This window comes from Carcharodon carcharias, chromosome 2 (genome assembly GCF_017639515.1).
Source record: "Carcharodon carcharias isolate sCarCar2 chromosome 2, sCarCar2.pri, whole genome shotgun sequence".
NCBI classification, from domain to species: domain Eukaryota; kingdom Metazoa; phylum Chordata; class Chondrichthyes; order Lamniformes; family Lamnidae; genus Carcharodon; species Carcharodon carcharias.
Window position 1 is genome coordinate 215,259,816 of NC_054468.1, and position 20,603 is coordinate 215,280,418.

Below are 20,603 nucleotides of genomic sequence, written 5' to 3' on the forward strand. Positions count from 1 at the left end.
CGAGGATGGTGTGATGTTATCAACACAACGACTTTAACTGGCTCTTTACAGTAACACAGAGACAAACGACGAACAAACAGGAGCACAATTTATAGCTATATAATTATAACCACGTTAACACTTTAGTTATGTCGAAACTATCTGATATTTTAAACAATATATGTAAATATATACCACTCAAGTTTTTCTCAACAAAGTCACCCGATTTAAATGAAAAATAAAGTATCTGATAATTAAGCAATTTTCTTCTCTATCAGGTTTATAACTGAGGCTTGTAGTGTTGTGTTTGTTCGTTGTTCTGCAAGTTTCTTTCTTTGTATAAGTATCCGTTTATATGCGTATCCACTTATTTAGCTTTTCACTGTCTGTACATCTATGTTTGCTTATGTATGTGACTATTTATCTATTTAATTTTCTAACTTTATATATCGGTCTGTTCATTACAGCGATATAAATAGGCATGTATTCAGATTTCCTCACAAGTTTCCATTCAAGCCGAGTAATTGACACCAAGATGTTGTTCTGTGGAGTTTACTTTACAGTCTGATTCAGGTTGGTTTAAGCATTGCCCTGTAATTCGTTTTAAAACACAAATCATTTAAAAAAAGTTGACACCTTGGTGTTTTTTTTGTCATGTTTTCTGAAATTATTGAGAGGAAATTCGACGAATCCACAAGTTATCCATAAGTTTTAGAGGTGAGGGAGCTTTAAAGAACACAGTATGGGGGGTGGGGCGCAAATAGAATCATGTCAATTTGTATTATTTCGGCTGTGATGTCCAAAGCTCAAATTATAACCTTTACCTTTCGGACTAGTTTTAATAGAGATTTATTAAGAACAGCTTGGCACTTCCTTATTAGACAGGATCCTTATGCTTACGATATTTATAATAACAACAAAAAGCTTCAATGAGTCAGAAAGTTAAAGACAATACATTCAGCCTGATTAATATTGCTCAAGGTTTGGTTTGATCTAAATCACAGGGTGGGGGTGGGGGTGGGGGGGTCACCTGCTACAAAAAATGTTTGCTTTAATGGATTTTAAAAGGAAACATAATTCGAAGAATGACCAGTCTCCATAATAATATTAAAGAATGCGCCGTTAATGAGTCAGTTCTATCCACACCGGTGTATTCGCTCCCACCCCACCCCCGCATTGGCACCTTTAAAAATCACTTTTACTGAGTTACTGAGTAACAACGATATACAGAGTATTTACATTCAATTGTCAGATTACATCATTATATTAAATGGGTAATATTAAACAAGGAACTATGTATGTATTGAGGATTTAATCATTCAGGCAAATTTTTTGACGCAAGCGCAGTTCCAGAATTAAAACATGGCTATACCCAGGTTCATTATTGCTACTGGTGTCAAACTCCATTAACTGATGTTAATTCTTAAAACATTTTTGAGATTTGCCCAACGCAAGCTCCCCTGACCTAGTAGGCAAAGGCAACGCCCAATATATTGCTTAACCACACCAACCAGAAGGTCCTCCATCTGTGATTGAGTCATTTGAACTCACTCAGTCTGTGAAGTTAATTGGATCTCGACAACTGGCCTCGGCGAACCTGGGTTAGGGAGGGGGAAGGTTACTCAGGATTCTTCACTTCAGCTGCAGAACGCATGTGTATGGATGATGGGCGAGGCCAGAAATGAACTGGGCTGAGATACACTTCCCGCTACAATAATCTACCATTATTCATTACTCTTATGCATGAGGAATGTCAAGGCACTTGACGGCTGCTGCACCTAAGGTACCACATGCCAGCGAAATTCTGCTCCTTCTGGGGAGGAGGTAGAAATACTTGTCTGACCAGAGATGTAAATATTTCCAAATGGAATTTAAACTGAGGGTAATAGTTAATACTCCCGGAGGTTCCCCGACAGAGGAAAAAAGTAAACCAGCTTCCTGAGTGAATCTCCACTCATACTCTATCTTACCCTGTAGTTTAAAAACAAATTCTCTTTCCTCTTCTATTTTCTCAACAACATTGACATGCTGGAGTATGTTCAATGGTCCTGCATAATTTCAATATTTTTCATGCAGGAGCAAAACAATCAATGCCAAAGTCTGTTCTCAAACCCAAGTCTGCACTCTGCAATGATTCATGAATAACAAGAATTGAATTCCTGATTGATTCCCTCCACCCACCCCCAACCCTCCGTCTCATTCCCTAACCCAGAACACAGAAGCTAAAAGTAACACCCTATTGCCATGCTAGCTGGAGGAACTAACCCAGCACAGGCCAGAGATCAAACACAGGACCTTCATGTCTGTATGGTTCCACATTAACCAGTGCACACAGCAAACAAACTATTGAGGACACCATGAACCATATTGTTGGACTGAAATATTAAATATATTAGCTCAAGAGACACCTGTGAGAAAATATTATCTCGCTATCACTCAGTAACTGAGATCAGTGTGGAATTGTCTTCAGTTACTCAGTGATGCCAGCTGTTAAGCGGACCTTAAACACACCTGCTTCATTTCTTCATTCTCCATGTTGAGTATGGCTGAGAAATATAAAATTTGAAGTGGGGAGGGGATGCCTTTCCTCATTTTTTCTAAGAACATACAAAATAGGAGCGGGGTAGGCCAAATGGCTCCTCATGTCTGCTCTGCCATTCATTAAGATGTTGGCCGATCACTAACTACTTCAGCTCCATTTTCCCATATCCCTTAAGACCTTTAGAGCTCAAAAATCTATCATTTCATTTGGTGTAGAGAATTCCAAAGATTCACAACTCTCTGAGTGATGAAATTGATCCTCATCTCAGTCATACATGGCCAACCCCTTACCCTGAACTATGATCCCTAGTTCATGACTCTCCAGTCTCGAAGAATAGCCTCTCACCACCTACTCTGTCAAGTGCACTAAGAACTTTATACATTTCATTGAGATCACCTCTCATTCTTCTAAACCCCACAGTATATAGGCCCATTCTACTCAATGTCTGCTCATATGACAACCCGTCATCGGGGAATCATTCTAATGAACTTTCACTGCACCACTTCTAAGGCACCCTTAGGTAAGGGAACCAAAACGGTACATACTACTCCAGATTTGTTTTCACCAAACTGCAACATAATTGCAGCAAAACTTCCTTCTCTTATGCTCCAACCCCCTTGCAAAAAATGCTAACATATCATTTGTCTTCCCAACTGCCTGCTGTAACTTTCTGTGATTCATGTACAATGACAACAAATTCCTTTGACTACCAAAATTTACTGGTCTCTGCACTTTAAAAAAAAAACTGCTTTTCTATTTTTCCTACCAAAGTGATTCTGTCAAAAAATGTTTTGATTCAGTTAATAAATGGTGAAAATAAGCCTGCGTGTGCTGTCAGCTAATCCCAGCTGAGATGAATCGGGGTGTTTCAACTCATTACAGCACCCTGGCTTAGGAAGCAAAGGGACCTATCTTTAATCTATAAAGAGTTTCTTTCAGGAAAATCATTTTTGACCTGGGGTGAGGGCATGATTCTTGCCCCATATTCAAATAATTTCCTGACATGGGTGGTTTTCCATATGAAGGCACAAGAAATAAAAATCTCTGTATGAGCAGCCTCCTAGACCAAGGCACTCTAGTGAACTTTTTTTTGAATCCTTTTTGAGTCCAAGGGTACAAGTAGTATTAGATCACTGTTGAATCAATATCAGTGCTGTTATAGGCAATCACAATGTTATAAAACCCTGCTACACTAACTCAGAGCACTGATGTATATTCAGTTCTCAGAATATGAAAATCTATTGGGGGGATTGATGACCACTGGCTGGCAGATTAGATCACATGATTTTAACAAACATTCTAGTATTGGGTAATTAATGGTGCAGATTACTGCACAAAGCGGCACAAGGTCACCTTGGATGCTGCTTTTCATCCTCTATGTGAGATGCTTTACTGCCAAAAGACATTTTACTGAAACACCAGCCAGTTTTTTACATCATGTAGCTGAGAGAAGAATTACAAACAAAAAGAAAATCAGTACTTTTTATGCCAAAAAGGAAAGGAATTTACCTGTTCTCTGAAACTATACCAAATATCTGAATGTATATTGTAGAGGATCAAGGTATATGTCAGAATCTGATATCATCAAGATTCACTGTTTAATCGAAAGCATTCAGTAATCAATGGAAATGGGAAAATAACATGGAAAAGTTCACCATGGTTCTTTATAACTAATTTTTAAAATCTCTGCTGATGAATGAAGGCTTCCTATTTTTCAAAATTACTGCAATTGCAGGATTATGCTTTTAGGACTATAATATCAAAACTGAATTAGTTTCTAATATTTTAACATAATCCCAGATGCTGTACAAAAGCATCCATTTCTAGAACATCCATGTATCCAACTATGACAAGTTAAATAATTTCAAATCTCGCATTAATCACCCAAGAGGTCTGGGAAGAGTGTCCTGCAGTCAGTATCATGGTGAAGCAGTCTGGGAAGAGTTGTCCTGCAGCCAGCATCGCGGTGAAGCAGTCTGGGAAGAGTGTCCTGCGGTCAGTTCTTGTTGAAAATAACAAGAGTGACATCATGAGATAATGCGAGAGAGCAGCGGAGAGATCAGAACCTGCGCAAGTGCGGGGAAGCTTCAAAAAGTGATGTCAGCACAAAGGTGAGAGCTGACTGGTGAGTAGTGGGTAACTGTTTTTCTCCAGTTTTTTTCTCCAGTTTAATATAGATTAAGCCAAGGAAAGGTAAGGGTTCTAGTTTTTATTTAAAGTACATAAATAATTTAACTTTTTAAACTGTATTTAACTTAAAGTAAGGGTTTTTTTTCAATTAGAGGCATGACAGGGCAGCTCAGTCCCATGTTATGTACCTCCTGGAACATCTAGGAAGTCCTAGATGCTCCTTGCCCCTGACCGACCATGAGTGCAGGAAGTGCCACCAGCTACAGCTACTTGAGCTCCGAGTTTCAGAGCTTGAGCTGGAGGCACTGAAGTGCATCTGCGAGGCTGAGAGTTTTGTGGATAGCATGTTTTTAGGCATGGCCACCCCGCAGCTTATGGAAGTGCAGAGAGGGAATGGATGACCATCAGTCAGAAGAAAGGTGTCAGACAGGTAGTCAGGAAATCCCCAGGGTGCATCCCGTTCAAGAATCGTTTTTCAATGTTGGAAAACGGTGAGAGTGACGGTTCCTCTGGGGAGTGCAGTCATGGTCATGGCATTGTAAGTGGCTCGGCTGCACAGGTGGGGGGGTTGGGGGGGTGGTGTGTGGAAGGGGGGAGGAAAAAGAAGGGAAGAGCAATAGTGGTAGGAAACTCGATAGTAAGGGGAACAGACAGGCATTTCTGTGGCTGTAGATGTGACTCCAGGATGTTTTGTTGCCTCCCTGGTGCCAGGGTCAAGGATGTCACTGAACGGCTGCAGGGCATTCTAAAGGGGGAGGGCAAACAGACAGAGATCATGGTACATTTTGGTACCAACAACATAGGTAGAAAGAGGGAAGACATCCTGCAAGCAGAAGTTAGGGAGCTAGGAAGCAGATTAAAAAACAGTACCTCAAAGGTAGTAATCTATGGATTACCATGCACTAGTGAGTATGGAAATAGGAGGTTAGTCCAAATGAATGCGTGGCTGGAGAGATTGTGCAGGAGGGAGGGCTTTAGATTTCTGGGACCACGGGACCATTTCTGGAGGCGGTGGGACCTGTACAAGGCAGATGGGTTGCATCTGAACAGGAATGGGACCAAAATCCTTGTGGGGGGGGTTTGCTAGTGCTGTTGGGGAGGGTTTAAACTAACTTGGCAGGGGAATGGGATCCTGAGAGGAGGTTCAGCAGGGGGAGATGCACAGCCAAAATTAGAAGAGAGCAAGTGAGTCTAGAAGGCATTGAAATTATAGGCCAGTTAAGGCACAAGGGAGTTTGGCAAGGTCGGATGGTATTTATTTTAATGTAAGAAGTCTGATGAATAAGGCAGATGAGTTGAGGGCACAAATTAACACATGGAAGTATGATGTCATTGCTGTCACAGAGACATGGTTGAGAGGGGGGCAGGATTGGCAGCTAAATATTCCAGGATACAGGGTCTTCAGGCGAGACAGGAAAGGAAGTAAAAGAGGGGGTATTGCAATATTGATCAAGGAATCAATTACAGTAGTAAGGAGGGATGACATCTTAGAAGGCTCCTCAAATGAAGCCATATGGGTAGAACTAAAAAACAAAAAAGGAGCAATCACATTGCTGGGAGTGCACTATAGGCCCCCAAACAGTCAGAGAGAAATAGAAGAGCAGATATGTAGGCAAATTTCAGAGAAGTGTAAAAATAATATAGTAGTAATAGTGGGGGATTTCAACTTCCCCGACATTAACTGGGTTAGTCATAAGGTTTAGAGAGAGAGCGGAATTCTTAAAATGCATCCAGGAGAGTTTTTTAAGCCAGTACGTAGAAGGTCCTACAAGAGAGGAGGCGGTCCTGGACTTAATTTTAGGGAATGAAGCCGGGCAAGTGGTAGAGGTATCAATGGGCGAGCATTTTGCAGATAGTGATCATAACAACCTTGAATTAAATGGAGTTATGGAAAAGGACAAGGATGGGACAGAAATCACAGTTCTAAATTGGGGGAGGGCTGATTTTTAAAAGGTCAGATGTGATTTGGCCAGAGTGGACTGGGAGCAGCTATCTTTAGGTAAATCTGCATCAGAGCATTGGGACTCATAGGGAGAGTACAGGGCCAACCTATTCGAATAAAGACAAAGGGTGGGACCAACAAATCCTGGGAACCCTGGATGTCGAGGGATATACAGGATTGGATAAAGAGAAAAAGAGAGGCTTATGGCAGATACCGAGGGCTCAAAACAGCGTGAGCCCTAGAGGAGTATAGAATGTGTAGGGGGGATCTTAAAAAGGAAATTAGGAGAGCAAAAAGGGGGCATGAAAAAACATTAGCAAGTAAAATAAAGGAAAATCCAAAGTTATTTTACAAGTACCTTAAGAGTAAGAGGATAACTAGGGAAAGAGTAGGGCCCACTAAGGACCATTGTGGTGATTTGTGTGTGGAGCCCGAAGATGTAGGTAGGGTTCTAAATGAATACTGTGTGTTGGTGTTCACAAGTGAGAGGGATGACGTGGGTATGGAAATCAGGCAGAAAGGCTGTTATATAATTTTAGAAATTAGCATAGAAAGGGAGGAGGTTCTAAGTGGTCTGGCAGGCTTAAAAGTAGATAAATCTCCAGGCCTGGAAGAAATGTATCCCAGGCTGTTGAGTGAGGCAGGGGAGGAGATAGCAGGGGTGCTGGGAATAATTTTCAGTACCTCTCTGGCCACAGGAGAAGTGCCAGAGGACTGGAGGACATCCAGTGTGGTAGCATTATTCAAGAAGGGAGGAACGGATAAACCAGGGAACTACAGGCCAGTCAGTCTAACCTCAGTGGTGGGGAAACTATTGGAAGCAATTCTGAGGGAAAGAATTAATCTACAATTGGAGAGACAGAGATTAATCAAGGACAGTCAGCATGGTTTTGTTAAGGGGAGGTCATGTCTGACCAATTTGATTGAATCTTTCAAAGAGGTGACCAGGTGTGTAGATGAGGGCAATGCATTTGACGTAGTCTACTTGGACTTCAGCAAGGCTTTTGATAAGGTCCCGCATGGGAGACTGATAACGAAGGTAAGAGCCCATGGGATCCAAGGCAATTTGGCAAATTGGATCCAGAATTGGCTGAATGGCAGGAAGCAGAGGGTGATGGTCGAGGGGTGTTTTTGTGACTGGATGTCTGTGTCCAGTGGGGTTCCACAGGGATTAGTGTTGGGTCCCTTGCTGTTTGTGGTATATATAAACGATTTAGATTTGAACGTAGGAGGATAGCCTTAGATTACAAGAGGATATAAATGGGCTGGTCAGATGTGCTGATCAGTGGCAAATGGAATTTAATCTGGATAAATGTGAGGTGATGCACTTGGGCAGGACAAACAAGGCACAGGAATACACGATGAATGGTAGGACCCTGGGAAGTATTGAGGATCAGAGGGACCTTAGTGTGCATGTCCACTGATCCCTTAAGATAGCGGGACAGATAGATAAGGTGGTTAAGAACATATATGGGATGCTTGTCCTTATTAGCCGAGGCATAGAATATAAGAGCAGGGAGGTTATGCTGGAACTGCATAAAATGCTGTTAGGCCACAGCTAGAGTATTGCGTGCAGTTCTGGAATTCGCGTCATAGAAGGATGTGATTGCACTAGAGACAGTGCAGAGGAGATTTACCAGGATGTTCCCCAAGCTGGAGAGTTTTAGTTATGAGGAGAGATTGGATAGACTGGGGTTATTTTCCCTGGAGCAGAGGAGGTTGAGGGGGGACATGACTGAGGTGTATAAAATTATGAGGGGCAGACTGGAAGGAACTTTTCCCCTTGATCGAGGGATCAATAGCCAGGGGCATAGATTTAAGAGAGGAGGTTTAGAGGGGATGTGAGGAAGAATTTTTTCACCCAGGGGTGGTGGGAATCTGGAACTCACTGCCTGAAAGGGCGGTAGAGGCAGCAACCCTCATAACATTTAAGAAGTATTTGGATGTGCACTTGCGATGCCATGGCATACAAGGCCATGGGCCTCGTGCTGGAAAATGGGATTAGAGTAGTTAGGTACTTGTCTGACCGAGCTGAAGGGCCTTCTTCTGTGCTGAAGACCTCTATGACTCTATGAATGCTAAATGAAGCCTTTTCATTCAGTATATATACAGGATGTATTAAAAGGACCAATGATCTGTATTGCAGAAGTGGACAGACTTGGATAGGAATGTAGGAACAGGAGTAGGCCATTCAGCCCATTGAGCATGCTCCGCTATTCAATTAGATCATGGCTGATCATCTACTTCAATGCCACTTTCCCGCACTATCTCCATATCCCTTGATGTCATTACTTCTTAGAAATCTATCGATTTCTGTCTTGAACATGCTCAATGATTGAGCGTCCACAACTCTCTGGGGTAGAGGATTCAAAGATTCTCCATCCTCTGAGTGAATAAATTCCTCCTCATCTCAGTCTTAGATGTCCTACCCCTTATCCTGAGCTTATATCCCCTGGTTTTAGACTCACCAAACAGGGGAAAAATCTTATCTACATCCACCCTCTCATATCCTGTAAGAATTTTGTAAGTTTTGATGAGGTCACCCCTCATTCTTCAAAACTTCAGGGGATACAGACCCAGTCTCCTCAAACTCTTTTCAAAAGACAATCCCACCATCCCAGGGATTAATTTGGTGAACCTCTGTTGCACTCTCTCTATGGCGTATAAGCCTCCTTCGATAAGGGGACCAAAACTGTACACAATACTCCAGGTGAGGTCTCACCAAGGCTCTATAAAACTGCAGCAAGACATCTTTACTCCTGTACTCAAATCTCCTTACGATGAAGGCTAACGTACCATTTCCTAATTGCTTGCTGCACCTGCGTGCTAACTTTTAGTGACTCATGAACAAGAACACCTAGGTCCCTCTGGACACTCGCACTTCCCAACTTCTCATCATTTAAGAAGTATTCTGTCTTTCTGTTTTTTCTACCAAAGTGAATAACTTCACAATTATTCACATTATATTCCATCTGCCATGTTCTAGCACATTCACTTAGCCTGGCCTGGAGCCTCCTTGCATCCTCCTCACAACTTATGTTCCCACCCAGTTTAGTGTCATCAGCAAATTTGAAAATATCACACTTGGTCCCCGCATCCAAATTATTTATATAGATTGTGAATAGTTGTGGAGCTAGCACTGATCCATGCAGTACCCCACTAGTAACAGCCTGCCATCCTGAGATTGATCCGTTTTATCCTACTCTTTGCTTTCTGTCTGTTAACCAATTCTCAATCCATACTAGTATATTTCCTCCAATCCCATGCACTCTAATTTTATTTACTAACCTCCTGTGTGGGACCTTATCGAAAGCCTTCTGAAAAACCAAATATACCACATCCACTGGTTCTCCATTATCAATGCTACAAATATCCTCAAGAAACTCCAACAAGTTTGTCAAACATGATTCCCCTTTCATAAATCCATGATGACTCCATAAAACCATAAGACATAAGAGCAGAAATTAGGCCAATCGGCCCATCGAGTCTGCTCCGCCATTCAATCATGGCTGATAAATTTCTCAACTCCATTCTCCTGCCTTCTCCCCGTAACCTTTGATCCCCTTACTGATCAAAAACCTATCTATCTCGGTCTTAAATACACTCAATGACCTGGCCTCCACAGCCTTCTGTGGCAATGAGTTCCACAGATTCACCACTCTCTGGCTAAAGAAGTTTCTCCTCATCTCTGTTCTAAAGGGTCTTCCCTTTACTCTGAGGCTGTGCCCTCGGGTCCTAGTCTCTCCTACTAATGGAAACATCTTCACCACGTCCACTCTATCCAGGTCTTTCAGTATTCTGTAAGTTTCAGTCAGATACCCCCTCATCCTTCTAAATTCCATCGAGTATAGACCCAGAGTCCTCAAACATTCCTCATATATTAAGCCTTTCATTCCTGGGATCATTCTCGTGAACCTCCTCTGGACCCTCTCCAGGGCCAGCACATCCTTCCTGAGATATGGGGCCCAAAATTGCTCACAATATTCTAAACGTAGTCTGACCAGAGCCTTATAAAGCCTCAGCAGCACATCCCTGCTTTTATATTTTAGTCCTCTCGAAATAAATGCCAACATTGCATTCACCTTCCTAACTACCAACTCAACCTGCAAGTTAACCTTAAGAGAATCCTGGACTAGGACTCCCAAGTCCCTTTGCACTCCAGATTTCTGAATTCTCTCCCCATTTAGAAAACAGTCCATGCCTCTATTCTTCCTACCAAAGTGCATGACCTCACACTTCCCCACATTGTATTCCATCTGCCACTTCTTTGCCCATTCTCCTAATCTGTCCAAATCCTTCTGCAGCCTCCCCGCCTCCTCAATATTACCTGTCCCTCCACCTATCTTTATATCATCTGCAAACTTAGCCAGGATGCCCTCAGTTCCTTCATCTAAAGTGAAAAGTTGTGGTCCCAACACTGACCCCTGCGGAACTCCACTAGTCACCGGCCACCATCCTGAGAAGGACCCCCTTATCCCCACTCTCTGCCTCCTGCCAGACAGCCAATCTTCTATCCATGCTAATACCTTGCCTCTAACACCATGAGATCTTATCTTACTGAGCAGCCTCCTGTGCGGCACCTTGTCAAAGGCCTTCTGGAAGTCCAAGTAGATAACATCCATTGGCTCTCCTTTGTCTAACCTACTCGTTACCCCCTCAAAGAATTCTAACAGATTTGTCAGGCATGACCTCCCCTTGATGAAACCATGCTGACTTTGCCCTATTTTACCATGCACTTCCAAGTATTCTGAAATCTCATCCTTAATAATGGAATCTAAAATCTCACCAATGACCGACGTCAGACTAATCGGCCTGTAATTTCCCGTCTTTTGCCTCACTCCCTTCTTAAACAGGGGGGTTACATTAGTGATTTTCCAGTCCTCTGGGACCCTCCCTGACTCCAGTGATTCCTGAAAGATCACCACTAATGCCTCCACTATCTCTTCAGCTATCACCTTCAGAACTCTGGGGTGTAATCCATCTAGTCCAGGTGATTTATCCACCTTCAGACCTTTCAGTTTTCCTAGCACCTTCTCCTTGGTAATGGCCACCATACTTACCTCTGACCCCCAACTCTCTTGAACTTTGGGGATGTCACTCGTGTCTTCCACTGTGAAGACTGACGCAAAGTACCTATTCAGTTCCTCCACCATTTCATTGTTCCCCACTACTTCTCCAGTGGCCCAAAGTCCACTTTTGCCTCTCTTACCCTTTATATATCTAAAAGAAAATCCTGCAATCTTCTTTTATATTACTGGCTAGTTTATCTTCATATTTAATCTTCTCCCTCCTTATTTCTTTTTTAGTTGCCCCTGTTGGTCTTTGTAGGCTTCCCAATCCCCTGGTTTCCCACTGCTCTTTGCTGCATTGTATGCTTTCTCTTTAGCTTTTATGCTGTCCTTGACTTCCTTTGTCAGCCATGGTTGCCTCGTCTTCCCTTTGGTATGCTTCTTCTTCCTAGGGATGAATTTTTGCTGTGTCTCCCAAATTACTCCCAGAAACTCCTGCCATTGCTGTTCCACTGTCTTTCCTGCTAGGTTCATCTCCCAGTCAAATCTGGCCAGCTCCTCCCTCATGCCTCTGTAGTTGCCTTTATTCAACTGTAATAACGTTACATCTGATTCCAGCTTTTCCCTCTGCCCAATTTTACCATTCTTTTCTATGTCCAGTTATCACATCCTTTATAATAGATTCTAACATTTTCCCTACTACTTATGTCAAACTAACAGGTCTGTAGTCCTCCATTCTCCCTCTTCCTCCTTTCTTAAATAGTGGGGTTACATTTGTTACTTTCCAGTCTGCAGGAACCCTTCCAGAATCTAGATAATTTTGAAAGAAAGCCACCAATTCATCCACCATCTCTCTAGCCACCTCCTTCAACTCCCTTGGATGAAGCTCATCTGGTCCAGGGGATTTATCAACCTTCAATACTGTTAACTTTTCAAGTATTACCTCTATTCTAGTACCAATTTCTTTTAGTTTTACAAGTTCCTTGATTGCCTAGTATTTCTGGGAGATTTTGCGGTATCTTCTTCCGTGAAGACAGATGCATAGTAGCTGTTTAGTTTTTCTGCCTTTTCCCTGTTCTCCACTATAAATTCTCCTGTCCCCACCCGTAATAGGCTCACATTTGCCCTAGCTAATCTTTTCCTTTTCACGGGCAGAATTTTTACCTCGGCAGGTGCACGCCCGACTCGCTTGAGAATAAAATGTTGCACGATATTTCGGTCGGCGGACGCGCGTGAGAATCGGCAGTGTGCCCGCTGACAATTAAAAGGCCTGTTAAGGCCATTAACAAGGTAACTGAAACAAATTTTTCGCTGCCCATCCAACCTTATGGTTCGCGAGCAGGAGAAAAGGTTTGCAAACTTCATCCACGGGCAGGATGCAGTTTCCTACATCAAATAAAACTGAAATAAAAATTTTAAATTTCATTTATAACATGTCCCCACAGAGTCATATGAGGGGACATGTTTTATAACATTTCTAAAATCTTTTTTTAAAAAACTCTTCATCTCCCTGAGGCAGCTCTGTGCCTCAGGGAGATTTTCAAGTGTGCACCCGCGCGCATGCGCGCTGTTCGCGCTCACCCTCCTCCACTGCCCGCACAGGCAGTGCTGAGCGCTGCTGCTCACATTTCACGCTGAGCTGGCCTTAATTGGCCCACCAACATGAAACTGCGGTCCGGCCCCGATTGCAGGTGGCGGTCAGCTTCCTGACCAACCCTGCTCATTCCCGCCGAGCCTGCCTGACATACAAAATTCTGCCCCACAAACCTAAAAAAGCTTTTACAGTCTGCCTTTATGTGCCTCACTAGTTTGGAGTCATATTCTCTTTTCCCTTTCTTAATTAGTTTCTTGGTCCTCCTTTGCTGGGTTCTAAATTGCTCCCTATCCTCAGACTTACCACATTTTCTGGCATCCTTATAAGCCACTTCCTTTGATCTAATGCAATCTTTAACGACTTTTGTTAACCACAGTTGACTTACCCTCCCCTTTGGATATTTGTGCCTTAGTGGAATGTATATCTGTTGTAAACCATGTAATATTTCATTAAATACTAGCCTATCTACTGTCAAATCTTTTAGTGCATTTTCCCAATCCAACATAGCGAATTTCCTCCTCGTACCGTCATAATTTCCTTTTACAGGTTTAAAACACTAGTTTGAGAATGAACTGTATCCCATTCAAGCTTAATGCAAAATTCTATCATTACAGGACACTAAATCCAAAATAACCCGATCCCTAATTAGCTCCTCAAAGTATTGCTCCAGAAACTTACCTCGCACATATTCCAGGAATTCCTGCTCCACAGCATTAGTACTGATTTGGTTAACCAGACTATGTGTAAATTGAAGTTGCCATTATTTCTGTATTACCCACGTTATATGCATCTCTGATTTCCTGATTTATGCTGTGCTCAACATTAGCACTACAGTTTGGTGGCCTATAAACAACTCTTATCAATGTTTGCTGCCCCTTGGTGTTTCTTAGCTCCACCCAAACTGATTCTACATTTTGTTCCTTTGATCTGAGATCTTCTTTTACTAATGTACTGATCCCATCCTTTATTAAGAGTGCTATCCCACCTTTTTTTCCTTTTTGCTTATCCCTCCTAAATTACGAATATCCTTGGATATTCAGTTCCCAATCTTGATCATCCTGTAGCCACATCTCCATAATGGCAATTAAAGCATAAACATTTACCTCAATTTAATAGCATATAGAATTATGATTAGTGTTAGAAGTGGGCTATACATTTTATCCTACAGGGCTTCATTATGCACTTTATAACATTTTTTGCAGAACTATCGCATTCTAACTTGTTTTTCGGTTGTGTTGGGAACTGCAGGTGGAAATTTAAATGGAGATTTCAGCTGGAGAGATCATGAGTACTAATTGAATTATTCTCGTCCAATATGGCTTGAGGACCTGAGTCTTACAAATTAATTTACAGAGGAAAATTAATTCTAGTAATAGGATTTAGCTGATGTCATTGCTATGCAATATCAAAACCATATTACATGACAATGTCATCCCCATGTGTCACATGTTACAGATAGTTGGAAAATCACTAACCTTCCTCACAAATACTAAAATTAGAACCGCGTTCATCTATCCATGTGGTAATTGCTAGACGAGTTAATCATGTAGGACTAGTGTCACAGTATGGATTGCAGGTATTCAAGAAAAAGCCCAAGCACCATCTTCTCAAGAACAACTAAGGATTGGCAATAAATGCTGACATTGAGACCAGTGTTCACATCCTGAAAAATAGTTCAAAAAACGCTACCACAGGGGAGGATAAGCTGCAAAAGAAAGCCCTTTTTGGAATGGAAAAAAGTGGAGAGCCTCCAAGAAGAACAACTCTAGGCCAGTGGGAGGAGGTGGTCAGGGTAGTCAGTGCAGAGAAAATACCCCATATCTGGTCAGTGCTGGAAATAAAGTTTCAAAACCATATCAGGTCTGGTAAGGCACAAAAGAGCCTGACAAAACATCCAAGTATGCACTGTTATGCATGTCTGTCACTTACAATTACCTCCTTCTCGCACTGTATTAAATTGCTTGAACTGATTACCATCAATGCTCATCAGGTAGCACTCTCACCTTTACACCCCTATGATCACTTGGAAGTGTTTCTTGACTCACATCCTTATCTGCATTCCTCCCACAAAAGCCTCACGTGGAATTAAATTGCTTGTTGCGCACACCTGTCATCACACCCATTATAGGCTGCATTCTGATACTTTGGTTTACTGCATGTCAAGGGACAAAAGGTAATTTTGACTTTTTGCTTTCTTTTTCAAGGAAAAGACAGCCCATAATGGCCAGAAGAGAGTGACGACAGAAGGAGCGGGGGCCGCAGAAGCTGAGGCCTCTCATCCTCTTTCAGGGCTGAGCTTTGCAGATCTTAGTGAGACAGGCCTTAGAGTGTCGGAGATGAGGAAGTAGGAAGAAATGTGTCAACTGAATGTTTGTCATGGCTTTCAGTTTATCTTCCTATTGCACTGTGTATTCATTGTTAATATATTGTAAAATCCTCATGTTATTCCTTCAACTAAAAGGAATGACATAAGTTAGAGACCATTCTAACTTTGTTTCTAGATGATCCACAGCAAGAGAAAGAAGCAGACCCCTCCGTATCCAGTGGTTCCTGTGCTTTGCAGCACATTTTCCACTGGCAGAAACATTCACGCCAGGAGAGTAAGTGAATGGGATGGGGCAGAGGCTATACACTGTGACACATAGAACACAAGTTCATTGGAGGATTGGTCAGAGGGGTTACATTTTAGATTAAAAGATTGCTGATCAGCAGCTCATGGATCTTGCATTTTATAAATAACTCATCTGGAAGAACTTTAGGCATGAATATAGGCACTGGGGGGGGGGATCCTATCGGACAGTGTGCTGCAGTTAGCAGCTTGTGTGGAGGAGCCTATTCACTACAAATGTAGGAAATCATCTACCATCTAGTGTGTTATAGCTCCAGGATCATCTGAAACAGAGCCCCAATTACAAAAGCCTCTGGGCATCTGTGCTTTTCTGCTGGACACTTAAACTGCTTCCAGAGAGATCTGATGACCAGTTGCAAATGCAGGTGAGGCAGGACATCACTAATTTCATTAGTACCATTTAGTATGCTTTCCTACAAATTGATGGTTGTGTCTTAGTGCTATTGAGCAGTATAAGTTATATAGCAACAATGTGCTCAAATCATGATACTATCTTTTAGAATAGCAGCACATATGTGATTTCCTGCCAACTCCCTCTGTTGTCAACACAGGTAGGGGTAGCATAAAGGAGGCATATTCAGGTTGCTGATGCAGCAACACATGACATGGTGCTTACAGTCTGTCCATTTCAGAACTTAGTTGCTGTGAGACAAGGGCCACTTCTGTCCCAAAGAACTCACATTGAGACAACCACCTTGTCTACTTCTTTAGTACTTAGGAGATGCTATAGATTAGCTTCACAAGTTCTTAAGTTTTGCTTTATGCAGGTTGTCTAAATTCGATTTGGGTGTTTCACATCCAAATTTCAATACAAACTTTGTGTTGCTGTGAAGATAAAATCAATTCAGATCCATGCAGTTTGTGCAATTTACCTAAGCTGTAATTTTTTTTTACTGCCAGTTGATTGTAATTAATTTTTCACTGCGGGTTGATGTCTTTCAATTGTATATACCTAGTGGGCAGATGGAGAAATGCACTGTCAGAGGTCTGGGAATAGCTGGGCCGAATCAAGTGAACCCTCTTTACTTCAGGAAAGCAAAAAACTAGAAGAAAAGGAATGTACAAGATGGAGAGCATGAAAGAAACTAACAACATTTATTTCTGAGTTCAGAGTATAAGTATTTTAAATTGGACAGAAAAGGAAGATAATTTCCTTGGAGCATATATCAGTTGGACACACCTTATTACAACAAATTTATTTATTTATGGCATATAGGTGTCACTGGCTCAGCCAGCACTTATTGCCTGTTCCATGTGGTGGGTAAAATGGCTTCTGTCCAAAGCCTATGTTTTACCCAAGATGACCTCAAAGGTCACATGGCTATGGCAAACTACAGACACAAGAGGCAGCAGTGCTCAAAGACATTTCTCCCAACTTAGGCAACGTAAACCCAGGAGCCAGCAGACACCAGACGAACAACCAACAAAACCCTGCATGTATTACATTAGAAGATCTGAGTGCTTTAAAGATTATGGTCAGAATTTTCCGGCCCCGTTGGCGTCAGGTGTCATGACAGGCAGGGAGTGGTGACAACACGGCAAGAAGGCCAAAAATCTGTTTTACGCTGTTGTGAAACCAGTTTGCGATCGTCTGCTCCACCAGTTAATGGCGGGCTGTGTTTCCTGCTGCCACACAACAGGAACCTAATTTTAATATTTTAGCGTCTCATTATAAGTCCTGCTCTCTGGAATCACACCCCTATGTCAAATTTACCATCCACGTCAGCATGACTTCAGAATGGTGTGCTTCATGACTGCCTTTAAAAGGTGTGCTCCCGGCGACCTGAACTTTGAAGGGAACTCGAAGGTGAGTGCACACAACCTTTTGCAGTACTTGCGAGCATTGCGAGTAGGACATCCATTGTGCTGCCCCTCATTTGTGGGGGGAGCACAAGCAAGTCACTTTTTCCTGGCTGGCTTTCAATGCGGTGCTGGGGCAAGGGCTCAGCTGCAGCTCCTTTCACATGCTTGGAGTCAGGCCTCCGAAGCTTTTCTGCCCACTCAAGCTCTGTGATCAGGGTCATATCATGGAGACACAACCTTGAAATTTTATATGTACCTGATCCTTTGTCAGCTTTCAGCACCTGTTACAGATGCTGAAGAGATGGGGGGCCAGCTCCACCTCAAAGGTACTGAGAGCTTGCAGAGAGAATGATGGAACTCTATGACACCCGCCCACAACATTCTGGCAGCAATGACAAGCACCATCGAGGTATAGGCATCACTAATGTGTCCAGTCAGTCTGAAGCCGGACCATCACTTTGGTCTGAAGGTTATACACTGTACAGGGAAGAGGCCATGGACTGAAATGCCTGCCTTTATCTTGTGCAGGAATCGAGGTTTCACATCTGAGTGACACGAATACTGTGTTCTTCATAACAAGGAACCAAAGAAAAGGAGACATTCTTGGGAGTTTATTTACAATAGTGAACATTATGCAAAAGTGATAAACACCCATGCCCAGGCTGTGCAACTACATCTTCTTAACCGCGTCGCACGTCTGTGAGTGTCCAGGTTGCAGCCGATGCCATCCAAGACATGAGAACGGTCGTGCTCGGACCTTATGTTATTTTAGGTCTTGAGGTGGCCCAGGTGCGCGGTGGTCTTCCGTCTGAACGTTCCCCTGTTCGGACAGAATACCACATTGGCCCCAAGCCCCGAACCTTCCCTCGGGTGCTGGTGCCCTGCAATATGAGCCGCCTCGGGGACATGCCTTCTGTGCCATTTGGCACGGCAAAGAGGAGCTTTTTGTATGGACTGCTGCTGCACACCTTCCATTTTCTCGCCCGTCCGCCGCCCGGACACGCCCTGGCGTGCCTTGTTGCCGTCCGGCGGCGGAGGCCCCAGATGGGAGGCCCTCTACGGAGGTGTCCTTCCCCTTTCTATCGGGGACCTGGGTTGGAGGGTGTTGCATGCAGCAGTCCCCTATAACCGTAGGATGCATAGGTTCACGGACTCCCAAGATACCTGCCCTTTTTGCGGTCTTGTGGAGTCTGTGGACCATGCATATATAGGGTGTGGTAGGTTGCACTCTCTTTAGTTATTTGAAAAACCTTTTATTGATGTTTTGTTTGCACTTCAGCCCCACGCTCCTGATCTATGGGCACCCGGTGCGGAAGGGGGTAGGGAAGGAGGAGGACGTCCTTGTGAACCTGCTCCTGGGCCTGGCCAAGTTGGCTATTAACAGGTCCAGGCAGCGGGCGATCGATGGGGGAGTCCCGTCCGATTGTTTATCCCTCTTCCGCGGCTACGTTCGCAGCCGGGTGTCTTTGGAGAGGGAGCACGCGGTGTCTGCTGGCACTCTCGAGGCCTTCCGTGCTTGGTGGGCACCGCGGGGACTGGGGTGTTTTGTTGACCCCTATAATCACATTTTAATTTAAAGTTTGTAAGTTTCCTTTAAACTTTGTTCTTGGTTTTACAGCTGACCTGAATTAGGGGCTGTGCCTGATTTATCCCAATTTTGTTAATTTAGTTTAATTGGTTTTAACTCAAAAGAGTTACATCTTCTTAACCTTCCTAACCCTGCTGCAATGTCTTGGTGCTCCCCCAACATCCACAGCGCAGGTGGAGGCAGCCTGCTGCCTGTAACGCCTTGTCTGTGCTGGTCTTGGTGGGTGCCCTCTGGAGTGCCGAGACCTGGAGGGACCCGGCCTGCTTTTGGGGTCCTGCTGCGTGGCAGTGGCACCCTCCTTGGCCTGTGGTGCTGGAGTTGCTGGGGTCACAGGAAGAGAGGATTTGAATGGGCTGGACACTTCCAGAGTCACCTGGGTGGATGGCCCTGGGGCATGCACCTGCTGATCCTATTCCCTATGGGTGCCTGAGGGCCCCTTGCTGACTGCTTGAGGAGAAGGGGAAGCTGGAGTTAGATTGAGCTGCCCTGCACCCCTCTTGCGTTTACACGGATGGAGGCCAATTATGGTTTCGCTGATGGAGTTCAGCCCATGCAGCAATGTTGGACCGATGTCCTGGACCAAGGTTTCCATGGCGGCCACCACCCTACTAATGTTGACCTCTGCGCATTTGCATGCCGGCACTATCAATTCAGACTGAAGGTGGACAGACCCCTCCAATGTGCCTTGCAACCTGAGGTGTGCAGCAGACATTCCTGAGCTTGCCTTTGCAGCTCCAGCAACTGAGGTATAACTGAGTCCAGAGGTCTCAGACTCAGCAAATTTCTGGCCTCCAGCAGTTCCAGGTCATCATGGGCCAGCTAGATGACTCTATTCTCAAGGTCTATGAGGACCTTGATTTCGGGCATTCCTCCACCAGTCTGTGACCTTTCCCTTTTGTTGTATGCCAGCTTGTCCTGCATGAATATAGATGGAGAGAATTTAAGTAGGATGCCTATCAGGCCAGATGAGAAAGATGACTGGCATGTGTGGGCGGCGAGTGGTGCTGTGGACAGGATGAGAGAGTGAATGGTGCTGTCCCTTGAACAGGCAGTGAGTGAGATCCCTGTGGACGTGTGATGGGTTTGAGAGTGTGTGAGTTGAGAGGTGGGAAGAGTGACTTACCCTGGTGGAACAGAGATCATTCATCCTCTTTGGTACTGGGTGGCTGTCCTCTTTTGCAGGGCATTGGTGCTGACCACTGCTGCCACCTTTTCCCATGCTGGATTGCTTGCTGGTCTTTACCCAGATCACAGGTAGAGGACTTCATGGCGGGCCTCCACTGTGTCCAGTAGGTGCCCAAGGGAGGCGCCACTAAATTTGGGGTCAGCATGTTTCTTTCCTTTGGCAGCCATGACTTTCCAGCAGCTTCTGATCCTTTAGAGAGTG